We start from the raw sequence: 12,999 nt of genomic DNA, 5'->3' as shown, positions 1-12,999 counted from the left end.
ACAGACACTAAACAAATATCACTGATGGTCTTACCTTAATATCACTCTAATCTATTCACTTCTGTTTCTTTTTCTATTTTTTTTATTTGAGGCCACTATCATCTTTTTCCTGGATCAATACAAACTACCTTCTAATCGATCTTTTTCCTCCCATCTAGAGAGAGCTTTGTCGAAATTAGTCTAATCATGACATTCCTTGCGTAAAACACTTCAAAGTCATAGCATAAAACCTAAACACAGACTGATGGTTGAGGTATGTCGCATTCTGACCCTGTAGCCCTATTTCATCTCATACACTGCCACCTTCTACCTCATAGTCTTAACTCCAACCACACTGAATTACTTGGGTTCCCTGTGTGTGCTACATACTCTTTCTCCTTTGAGCTTTGTTTAGGTTACAACATTGCCTGAAACTGGGGCATCTCACCACTGTCTCTATCAGATGCAGTTTTATGTGCTGTTCAGATAACTAACTTGGACTTCCCCTCCTTCTTCCTACCCAAGATTTTATTTTTATTTTATTTTTAAATTTAATTTTATTATATGTGGCTTAGTACTGTGTGATGAATCTTAAGTAAACACTTATCCCATTATGTTAATGAAAGAGTTTGTGACTTTTTAGTTTGTCCCCTAAACAAATAATAATTTAGTCTCATCTGACGTTTATGCGTCTAGATGGGACACCAATCACCAATCCAAAGGAACATGTATATTACACTCAGTCTTTATGTTAAATGACACATTCATAGGATGGATACAAAATATATATCCCTACATTCATCTGATGGATGCAAAATTATTAATTATAAGAATTTCTCAGTATGGCAGTACTAAAAACAGTGACATTTTATCCACCTTATGACTCTGGTGACTTCTCAGAAATATAGCTTAAAGTTATATTGAAAAGTGATTTGTTTTCCAATTGAAAATTGATTTCTATCCTCAAGAACGCTTATGTTTTATTCTATTGTAGCAATGTCTTATGTACTGCTATTTATATTCTCAAAGTAAAAACACAGCATTTCTCCTTTCTCCTAGCTTGGTAGTCTTTGGTTTGTTCTTCAACCCTTAGAGTGAAGTCTGATGGTTTTCCTTTTGTGGTAAGGAATTCACTATGTACTCAATGTATTCTCTGAAAATTGATTTTGATTCTAAGCATTTAAACCAAGATGAATAGATTCTTTTTTAAAGCACTATAGTTATATTTTTATTAATGTAATGATTTCTTCCAATATTTTCTTGGTTTTCTTGGGTATTTGAATGGTTGAGTACCTTATTGATTTTTTTAAAAAAATTTCTTCTCTTTTGGTAGAAAGTGACTATTTCTCTATGTAGGAAGTATATGTTCCAATTTATTTATTTATTATTGCTGTGGATTAAATCCAGTGCCTCATTTATGCTAAACACACATTGTACCACTGAACTATATCCAGGGAGCTGTTGAAATATTTATCAATGCCAGAAAACAAATCATCCCAACATTAGTGGTACAAAATTTTATCCATTTTATTATGTTCACAGATTTTGAGTTTTGGGAACTCAAAAGAGATTGCTTGTTTGGAACTCAAAAGGATTGCTTGTTTGGAGCTCCAGTTGGGAAAATTCAAAGATAGATCATTCAATAGCTGGGAGATACTTTCCCTCTAGGTTTAGTCACATGGCTGATGGTTGATATTGGCTATTTTGTGACTTTTTAAAATTGATTTTATTTTTTAACTACACGACAGCAGAATGTATTACAATTCTTATTACACATATAGAGCACAATTTTTCATATCTCTGTATATAAAGTATGTTCACACCAATTCATGTCTTTATACATGTACTTTGGATAATGATGTCCATCACATTCCACCATCATTGCTAACCCCCTGCCCCCTTCCTTCTCCTTTCCCCCTCCTGCCCTATCTGGAGTTTGTTTATTCCTCCCATGCTCCCCCTCCCTACCTCACTATGAGTCAGCCTCCTTATATCAGAGAAAACATTCAGCATTTGTTTTTTTGGGTTTGTTTTTTTTTTAGATTGGCTAACTTCACTTAGCATTTTCTTCTCCAACTCCATCCATTTACCTGCAAATGCCATAATTTTATTCTCTTTTAATGGGCCAAGGTCATGAACAGACACTTCTCAGAAGAGGATATACAATCAATCAACAAATATATGAAAAAATGTTCATTATCTCTAGCAATTAGAGAAATGCAAATCAAAACTACTCTAATATATCATCTCACTCCAGTCAGAATGGCAGCTATTATGAAGACAAACAACAATAAGTGTTAGCAAGGATGCGGGGGAAAAGGCACACTCATACACTGCTGGTGGAACTGCAAATTGGTGCAGCCAATATGGAAAGCAGTATGGAGATTCCTTGGAAAACTGAAATGGAACCACCATTTGACCCGGCTATCCCTCTCCTAGATCTATACCCAAAGGACTTAAAAACTGCATGCTATAGGGACACAGCTACATCAGTGTTTATAGCAGCACAATTCACAATAGCTGAACTGTGGAACCCACCTAGATGCCCTTCAGTTGATGAATGGATTAAAAAAATGTGGCATATATACACAATGGAATATTTTGTGACTTTTGCTGTAACCGTTGGCCAGAGCTCCAGCTAGACTGGATTGGAACTCTTCACAGTGTGGTGGAAAGTTAGAAGAATCTTTCAAAACCGAACAAAAATTTCAAACAAGCAACAAATAAACCAACATAAAAACCAAGGTGGAGGTGTGTGCATGCATGGTATGTCATGATCCAACCACGGAAACAGTGAAGCACCATTTCAATATCCTTACTTGGTGTAGGTGCTTGCAAATGTCAGCTGAGGTTTGGGGTAGGTGTCACACCCTATGAGGTCATGTTGGCCTTTTGTACTGGCCTCCTTTGGAACACAGTAGCTCAGTATACATTTATGATATAGCTTCTGGCAATGGCAACTTAGTATTGTGGTTCTCTTGAAATCTTCATATTTGTCAAAGGACATTTTGAAAACATGTCTACAGCCTGTATTTAGAATAATAAAAGGAATAGATATTCATTAAGGGAATTTTAAATAAGAAGCAAAGGTAATCAAGTATAACTGTATGCTGTGATTTACTTGACAACAGTTCTCTGAATTCTATGGATTTTTCCCCATTTGTTTAGTATCTTAGGTCATACCTTAATAAACATTTTCATAAATTTTTTAATACATCTTGATTTCCATGATGTATATTTCTAGAAGTACAACTACCGAAACAATAGGGTTTTAATCTTTGAACAGAAAATAGCCCTCAATGTATGTTTTCTTTCACAAATTGATTAATAATCTGTTGGCTATATTATAGGCATCTTACCTTAAATAATCAAGAAAAGTAGCTTTAATAGTTGTTATTTTTATTGTTTTTATACATTTTTAAATAAATCTCAGAGTTATTGTCAAAGAACAGGGTACACAATAGAAATAGAAAAAGGACACTTAATTACTATATTTACTAATAATTCCTATAGATACTCATTACTACTACTTGGGAAAAATGAGTGGCCCAAAGGAATAATTAAATACCAATTTTGAGCATATCATCCCTTAACCCATTTTTAACTAACTACAGCTAAAAAGCTGTTTTAAAAAAAATAACATTGTGGGTGGGTAGGGAAGAATTGAGGTACTTTGGATTAGACAGAGGGGAGTGGAGTGAAGGGAAAGGAGGGGATGTGGGGTTAGGAATGATAGTAGAATGAACTGGACATTATTATCTTATGTGCATAAATTATTACATGACCAGAGCAATTCGACATTACATACAACCAGAAGAATGCAAAGTTATACTCCATTTATGTATGATGTATCAAAATGCATTCAACTGTCCTGTGTAATTAATTAAAACAAATAAAAAAGTAATATTTAAACCCCATCTTGGTTCAGTGTGGAAAAAATAATGCAATAGTAAGAGTACCATAACTGTAGAAGTTACAGTATCTTTTCTAAAAAGTTTTTATAAGTATTTTGTTACCGTCTGAAATATTCTTTCTAATCCCCACTCCCCCAGGTATATTCAACTATTTCTTACCATATAGACATCATTATATTTTGATAAAAAAGAAACAATTCATTTGTAGTTCAACTTCAGTTAATTTTAGGATATGATAAGTCATATTGGAAAGGTGCAAGGGAATACTGATCTAAAATTGCAAATTGTAAGCAATTTTAATATCACTGAAACTTCTATTGGCTTACTCCTGTCTTATCTAAAAAGTGATGGGAATATTCTGAAACCTTATACAGAATAAAAGTGTCCAATGTTTCCTTAAGAATCTTCATATTGCTTTCCAGAGTGGTTGCACCAACTTTCAGTCCCACCAGCAATGTGAATGTACCTTTCTCCCCACAACCTCACCAATATTTATTGTTACTTGCATTTTTGATGCATGCCATTCTGAATGGATCGTTTGATACAGTTATTCCACTCCTTAGTACATACCCAAAGGACTTAAAATCAGCATACAATAGTGACACTGACACATCAATGTTTTTAGCAGCCCAATTCACAATAGATAAACTATGGAACCAACCTCGGTGCCCTTCAACAGATGAATGGATTTTAAAAATGTGGTATATATACACAGTGGAATATTACTCAGCCATAAAAAGAAATGAAATTATGGCATTTGCTAGTAAAAGGATGGAACTTGAGACTATTATGCTAAGTGAAATAAGCAAATCCTAAAATACCAAAGGTGGAGTGTTCTCACTGATATGCCAATGCTAACTCACAATAAGGGGAGAGGAGGTAGGAATAAATAGAACTACTTTGGACTAGACAAAGGGGAATGAAGTGATGGGAGGGAGATTGGGAGTAGGTAAGTTAGTAGAATGAATCTAATATTGCTTCCCTATGTTCATATATGAACACATGACCAATATAATCCCACAACATGTAAAACTAGAAGAATGGGAGGTTGTATTCTATATACGTATAATATGTTAAAATACATTCTACTGTCATGTATATAAAAAAAGAACAAATAGATCACAGTTTATCAAAAAAAGTGTCACAATGTTGGGAAGGCATTTTATACTGTTATAACTACTCTAATATACGGCAAATCAAAATTATTATAAAGTTTAGGATATACTGTATGAATATAAGAATATGCTTTAATCTATTAAGTACTATTCCTAGAAACCAGTAATAAACCATCGTGCCCAAAGGTTCTTTGGATGTTTTGTGTGTTGCTCTCCTCCCTAGGGGTAAAAACTTCAGCTGAAGCAATTGTAAGATCCAGGTTCTCATTACATGACCTTGAGTGACTCATTTAACCTTTATAGATTTTAGTTTCTTAACTGTAACACTAGGAACTGAACTAGAGTGATCTCAGCATTCTAATGGATTTTGTCATCGTGTTTTGATTCACAGCTTAATGTGAAGGCTGAAAATTGCCAATCTGGAATTCATTAAGGAATTTTAATTTTATATGCACCGAGGAAGGTTATTAAACATTTGACCCACGCTATTTGGTAGCTTGTCTAGAGGTTCCTACCTGAGAAGTAGTTTGTAATCTTCTGATCATTCCACTCAATTATATATTTATGTGGCACTTAATACTAGTGACTAGTTTGCTGACAAAGAAAGAAAAAAGTCCTATCACTAGCATCTTCAACAAATGGTGCTGGGAAAACTGGAAATCCATATGCAAAAAATTGAAACTGAATCCCTTTCTCTCGCCATGCACAAAAGTTAACTCAAAATGGATCAAGGAGCTTGATATCAAATCAGAGACAAGGCATCTGATAGAAGAAAAAGTTGGCTACGACCTACATACTGTGGGGTCGGGCTCCAAATTCCTCAATAGGACACCCATAGCACAAGAGTTAATATCTAGAATCAACAAATGGGACTTGCTCAAACTAAAAAGTTTTTTCTCAGCAAAAGAAACAATAAGAGAGGTAAATAGGGAGCCTACATCATGGGAACAAATCTTTACTCCTCACACTTCAGATAGAGCCCTAATATCCAGAGTATATAAAGAACTCAAAAAATTAGACAATAAGATAACAAATAACCCAATCAACAAATGGGCCAAGGAACTAAACAGACACTTCTCAGAGAAGGACATACAATCAATCAACAAGTACATGAAAAAATGCTCACCATCTCTAGCAGTCAAAGAAATGCAAATCAAAACCACCCTAAGATATCATCTCACTCCAGTAAGATTGGCAGCCATTATGAAGTCAAACAACAACAAGTGCTGGTGAGGATGTGGGGAAAAGGGTACACTTGTACATTGTTGGTGGGACTGCAAATTGGTGCAGCCAATTTGGAAAGCAGTATGGAGATTTCTTGGAAAGCTGGGAATGGAACCACCATTTGACCCAGCTATTCCCCTTCTGGGTCTATTCCCTAAAGACCTAAAAAGAGCATGCTACAGGGACACTGCTACATCGATGTTCATAGCAGCACAATTCACAATAGCAAGACTGTGGAAGCAACCTAGATGCCCTTCAATAGACGAATGGATAAAAAAAATGTGGCATTTATACACAATGGAGTATTACTCTGCATTAAAAAATGACAAAATTATAGAATTTGGAGGGAAATGGATGGCATTAGAGCAGATTATGCTAAGTGAAGCTAGCCAATCCCTAAAAAACAAATGCCAAATGTCTTCTTTGATATAAGGAGAGTAACTAAGAACAGAGTAGGGAAGAAGAGCATGAGAAGATGACTAACATTAAACAGGGATGAGAGGTGGGAGGGAAAGGGAGAGAGAAGGGAAATTGCTTGGAAATGGAAGGAGACCCTCAGGGTTATACAAAATTACATACAAGAGGAAGTGAGGGGAAAGGGAAAAATAATACAAGGGGGAGAGATGAATTACAGTAGAGGGGGTAGAGAGAGTAGAGGGGAGGGGAGGGGAGGGGAGGGGGGATAGTAGAGGATAGGAAAGGCAGCAGAATACAAGAGACATGAGTATGTCAATATGTAAATCAGTGGAAGTGTAACTGATGTGATTCTGCAATCTGTATACGGGGTAAAAACGGGAGTTCATAACCCACTTGAATCAAAGTGTGAAATATGATATATCAAGAACTATGTAATGTTTTGAACAACCAATAAAAAAAAACAGAAAAAAATAAATAAAACATCTGTCAGGAGACTTCCAAAGATCTGCTTATTTGCAAATAACTCTTGAATTCTTTACTACTGTATTCATGATATTCTGCAAACTCACTTCTATAGTGGTGGAACTCCAGGTGGTATTTATGGGAGAAATTAAGTATCTTATAACTTCTACCATCTGAACATAGGCCAGGTTCTCCAATTCCCTTGCAAGACCTGATGTGGTTATGTAGTAAAATTCTGTGCCTGTCTTTAGTCATGTATAATCTTTAACAGAAGAGAAAAGAACCAGGTGTAATTTTATTTAAAAATAACAATTAGGGCTGTGGATATGGCTCAGTGATAGAGCACTGGCCTATATGAGGCCCTGAATTCAATGCTCAGTACAGTACCATCAAAAACAAACAGATAAAAAATTACTTTTAACAGTAGACGTGGGCATAAGCCCTTTTTAGCAATATTTATACTTTCCTTTTTAAAGGATATTTTATCTCTCCATTCTTGTTGATGAAACAAATTATTAATATTTATACTTGGATTCATGGAACAAAAATACAGGTTGGGTAAAAATTTACAATGTACATATGTAAATTGGCTATAAAATTTTAAAATTACTTCTATGATGTTAACATGCTTCTTATACGTCTTGTAATTTTTAAATTGAAATCAATTTTTGAGCTTTAAAAACTTTCATTGTAGGGAAAAATGGAAACAAAAGTTAATAAAGGAGTGATTTAATTAATTAAATTCAATGAAAAATATCAATAAGTATATCATCAACTTTCTGGAGCTAAACTTTAAATTCAGAAACAACCCTGTGGCTATAAAAATAGACAGTTTCAAATTATTGCCTTCTTACCTTTGAGTCCTTGTGCTATCAGCATTACTTAGACAAATATAAAATTATCTCTGTAATTGTATTTCTCTAAAGAATTTATTTGTTTTCAGCATTTTCCATAGCCTACATAGAGTGTATAAAGTACTGTACTAAAGAAGTGTTGCAAGGTACTGAGCCATGACTAATTTATTACCTGTAGAAATGCCTTAACACTTAATAAGGTGTTAATTGCATTCAGGTGACACAACTGTAGTTGGCAAGATAATTTGGTGTACCTTATCAGAGCTGATGGAAGTGTGGAAAGCATTTAGGTTACACTGCAGAAGAAAGGGCAATTTCTTGCAGCTCATCAGCACTTGATAATGGACACTTAGCAGTCTAACTGGTCAACGGCATTTATACTATTGCCACTAATGAAAGACATTTCAATTAATAATAAGAGAAAATTGAAGTTTTTTTAAGTGATTTGACTTGCTCTCTTTTAGAAAGGTAATAGTGTGACAAACAGAAATATAAATTGTTTATTTAAGTGCTTGTTATCCCCATCAATAAGTCCATCAGGAGTTTCATGGTGCCTACACTAAATGATTTATTCAAACAGAAAGTGAAAAATTCCATGAATCACCCAGTGGTTTGTAAATTTCCAAAAAATGAGGATGTGAACTAGGGTTAATGTTTGTAGCTGAGAGAACTGAGTGCTGCAAAATTGGAAGATTTTTGAGCCTTTGTTAAGATCTGCTGTAGTACATTATCTTGGCTTGTCACTGGTATACATCAGGACTAGCGTGTTAAACATTAACATCCTGTGCAAATTTCAAGTGTTATTTTCTCATTTGGGAATCAAAATCACATGTGGGCTAGGGTTGTAACAGTGGTGGAGCACTTGCCTAGCATGTGTAAGACACTGAGTTCAATTTTCAGCACTGCATATAAATAAATAAATGAATAAATAAATAAATAAAAGTCCCTCGACAACTAAAAAAAAATTAATTCACTCACATGTTTTACATATTGAACTCATTCAAGATAACAAATTGTGGTGCTGGGGTTGTGGCTCGGTGGTAGAGTGCTTGCCTAGCATGTGCAAGGTGCTGGGTTTGATCCTCAGTACCACATAAAAACAAATGAATAAAATAAAGGTTTTGTGTCCAATTACAACTAAGAAAAAATTTTTTTTAAAAAAAGCAAATTGTTAGCATTTACAATAGAACTATATGTTCTAAACCAAAATAATTAAATATGAAATTTAAAATGTTTGAGTCCTAGAAAAATATTGTAGTCTTTTAGACTCATGCTGATTATCATTTTGTTCTTCACAATTCAATTTCTAGAAATGAAATGAATTGTCAATATTTATATTTTTGTTGCTTTATTTTGGTTTTGTATAGATAGAATATTGGCATAAAAGTAATAGTTATCTAATAAAAATAATAGCTGAACTGGATATGGTGGTAGATACCTATAATCCCAGCCAGGTGGGAGGCTGAGGCAGTAGGATCACAAGTCTGGGCCCAGCCTGGGAAAATTAGTAAGATTTTGTCTCAAAATAAAAAATAAAAAGGGTCAAGGATGGCGGTCAGTGGTAGAGCACCCCTTGGGTGCAAATTCTAGTATTGTGAAAATAAAAATAAAAGTAAAAAATACCTGATATTTATTGAGCTGGTCTACATACTGTTTTAGTTTTATATGCGTGATTTTATATACTTTTCAAAACAGATATATGAGGGAAGGACTAGTTTTAATATCAGTTTTAAAAAAATATTTATTATTATTATTTTTTTAGTTGTAGATGGACCCAATGCCTTTATTTTATTTATTTATTTTTATGTGGTGCTGAGGATCAAACCCAGGGCCTTGAACATGCTAGGTGAGCCCTCTACCGCTGAGCCACAACACCAGCCCTTAATATCAGTTTTCCAGATGAGAAATATTATAAGACTTGTCACATTCCTGGTTAGGAGACCTTAATAGGAACTGGAGTGAGGTCAGCTTAGATTTTTTTTTTTTTGATATCTTCAGATTGAGTATCTTACAACTTAAGTGAGTGAAACTTGAGTGAAAATTGTTTTTTCCAGAACCACCCACACCTATGAGCCATATTTTCCTTTTGTGGAATCAGGAATTAGTTTTACTTCTGTGATGGTTTATTTTCCCTTTTTTTGGGGGGGGGGAAGAAGGGCACTTATATTATAAAATGGAATTTGGCAAGATTGTAGAGGACTTACCAAATTCTCATTGTGCAAATACTGATGGAAGGATTTGGGGCACAACTGCACTCACCTTTTGAAAGATGTGAACGGTTGGCCTTCCTTAAATTTTACCTTTCACGGATGGTTCAGTTAACCAGTTGTACTGAAAGAAATTTTCTAGTGTCAGTATAGAATGCAACAGTAAAATGGAAACATGACTCATTTGGCTTTGACTTTATTTATTTGGTTGATCCTGAATTATGTGAGTCATCAACAATGTTGCTCATAAAATATTGTTGTGATAGGAGAATCTCTAGATAAAAGAATCATGCAAGAAACAGTAGGAAAACTCATTTAAGTTACTATTTTATATATTCTTCAGGAATTTCTGCCTATGGATAATGTGGGAGTTTGGAGAAAAGCTGAAAACAATTTATTAAAATGTAGGAAATTGGTAGGGTCAAATACATTTCTGAGTGAGGGAATATGTGATTCAGTACAATCAAATAGTCTTTTCTGACCTTTTTCCCTTTCAAGCCCTCCATATTTTTATGTATATGACATATATCTTACCCAGGGATTAAAAATGACCCTGAGACCAAAAAAAAAAAAAAAAAAAAGCAATAAAAATTCAACAGGCAGCTTGAGATCTGCAGTAAACTGGGTAGAGGGCAGGGTAAACAAGAACAAAGACTACTGGGGTAGGAAGTAAAGATGTGGTTTTTGTCCTTTGGAATTTTCCAAATAATTAGTATATATTAGGGCACATACACACAAACACACACACACACACACACACACACACACACACACACACTCGTGCCCTAGTTGCTAAACAAGGAGGTAAAAAAGTCTCGTTTGTATAACATGAACAAACGGACTTATTCCTGAGTGGATAATACGGAAATTCTTATGTAGAAAGTAATATTTGAGTTGGACTTTAAAATACAGGTAAGGCATTTTAGGTAGAAGTAATGAAATCATAAAAGGTGTAAGGGAAGCACTATGTAGGATTGGAATGAGGGTTAATTAGGGCCTAGATTGTAATTATAAAAGTAGAAAATGGAGTCAATGCATGAAAGAGATACGTGACTGACCACTCATTACATGTCCCATGCCCATGATGCCCATGTCCCTTGGTTTATAGTGGCTCTGGATTTGGATCCTCAGCTTGGGTCACCCAAAATATTAATAATTTTACTGGGTTATCCAGAATTAATCCAGCTCAGGGGAACTGAAAACCAAACACACACACACGCACACACCAGAGAAATAAGAAGGCCAATTTAGTTTTGAACAACTTGCAGGAAAATGTCACAGGGGAGATTAAAAAAAAAAGACAGCTTGATTAGCTTCTACTATAAGAGATAGTTAAATGTGAAAAGTTGACTCAGGATGTTAGTGGGTTCAAACAAATCACTTTATTTATTGATCTGAAAATTGCTATTTCCTAGCCTTATTCCATACCTTCTTGGTACCAAGTTCACAGACATTTTTTACTGTTCATTTCTTTTCTAGTCCCTCAGGAGTTCCCACAATCTATTTCATGTTTGACTGTGTCTTGGGAAGATCTTTTGAATAACCCTGGAGAGATTCTTGGGTTACTGTTGTGGAAGTGATTTGCTAAAGTTTACTGCCTCCAATTTGCTCCCACTGTTGACTTTGCCCATGTGGCTGCTAAATTTGCTAAACAATCATTTGAAGCTTCCCTAGAAATGATTCATCAGTTGCCAGTGTACTGCCTTTGGCTTGCTTCTGCTCCTTTTGGCCCAGCTATCATCAACTCTGTGTTACTGAACTTTCATGGACATTCTGGGCTTCACTCCTTATCCTCAGTCCTGCGATACGAAAATACTATCCCTTTCTCTGTGATTATTCCTACATAAGAGTTTATGAAGCCTATTGGGTAAAAAGCTTTTCTCAGTTATATTTGTTTTGTTCACCATGTGCACGAGTGCATACACACACACACACACACACACACACACACACACAGAGGCACACCTTTTTCTTTACTTGGATGCAGACTACCAGTCTCCTTTGCCTGTTCAGCCTTGTGAATGAGACAAGATCTTCCATCAGACTCTTTTTTTTGTTTTTGGCACCAGGGGTCTAACCCAGGGGCACTTAACTACTGTGTCACAGCCTCAACTCTTTATTTATTTATTTTTGAAAAAAGGTCTCACTAAGTTGCTTAGAGCCTCACTAAGTTGCTGAGGCTGGCCTCAAACTTACAATCCTCCTGTCTCGGCCTCCTGAGCCACTGGGATTACAGACATGCACCACCACGCCTGGCCAAATGCCTAACCTCTTTATACCTACAGTTTAGCTTCTGTTGCCTGCCCCAGATTTATCACACACCTTTTATCTCAATAGCAGCATGACCCATTTAGAAATTAACCTTAAATACTCTAATATCTCTGTAGTAGTGTGACCCATTTAGAAATTAATGCATTTATTTTGTTTGTTGTTATTTTTTTATTTTTCCCTATGCTGTAGGGAAAGGGCCTCCAGTTTTTTCTTGGGATAGGGTTGCATGTTTGGAAAGAATGAAAATTATCTGATACAGGAAGGTAATCAGAGTTGTTTTTGTTCCTGAAGAAGCTGTACAGGCTCTTTTGAATTTCTGAAGTCTGAGATCTTGAGATGCTGGTAGATAGTTCATAACCATTGCTGTAGAAATAAGAAGAGGGGGAAAAAAAGAAAAGCAGACTGTTGGGAGACTGAGAACACAAATGTGAGAAGAGAGATGGTAGTTTCAGGTCCATCAGAGCAGAGGTCTGAACTTATACTGAGCAAGATGAAAAATGCTGTGTATGAAAATGTGTTGTATATGACTGAAAACCAGTGAACCAAGAGTCTCAAG

The sequence above is a fragment of the Spermophilus citellus genome, assembly GCF_964194105.1.
Source record: "Spermophilus citellus genome assembly, chromosome: 11".
In the NCBI taxonomy this organism is placed as follows: Eukaryota; Metazoa; Chordata; class Mammalia; order Rodentia; family Sciuridae; genus Spermophilus; species Spermophilus citellus.
Note: the sequence above shows the minus strand (reverse complement) of the source record.